The 259-nt window shown below is 54.4% G+C and overlaps 1 pseudogene; it reads left to right on the plus strand.

Annotated features, from left to right (window-relative positions):
* On the plus strand, positions 1–103 carry LOC145718943 (small nucleolar RNA SNORA70; annotated as a pseudogene; the record flags this gene model as incomplete).
* Between the last annotated feature and the right edge of the window lie 156 nt (positions 104–259).

A 259-nucleotide genomic window follows, 5' to 3' on the forward strand; every position in this document is an offset into this window, starting at 1 on the left:
TCCATGGGGGCCCAGTGTGCCATGGCTGCAAACAGTAGCCTCCTTGGTAGTGTATGCAGCCTGTTGATTGTATGGGTTGCCCTAAGGGACCTTGGAGACAGCTCTTTCCAGTGGACACTGAGGTCTGACCTCATGCTATCTCCAATCTAGGCTGCAGACAGGTATGCGGGGTGCCTTTGGAAAGCCCCAGGGCACAGTAACCAGGGTCCACATTGGCCAAGTCATCATGTCCATCCATACCAAGCTGCAGAACAAGGAG

This window comes from Leptonychotes weddellii, unplaced genomic scaffold (assembly GCF_054177405.1).
Source record: "Leptonychotes weddellii isolate Sample4059 unplaced genomic scaffold, ASM5417740v2 HiC_scaffold_260071, whole genome shotgun sequence".
Lineage (NCBI taxonomy): Eukaryota > Metazoa > Chordata > Mammalia > Carnivora > Phocidae > Leptonychotes > Leptonychotes weddellii.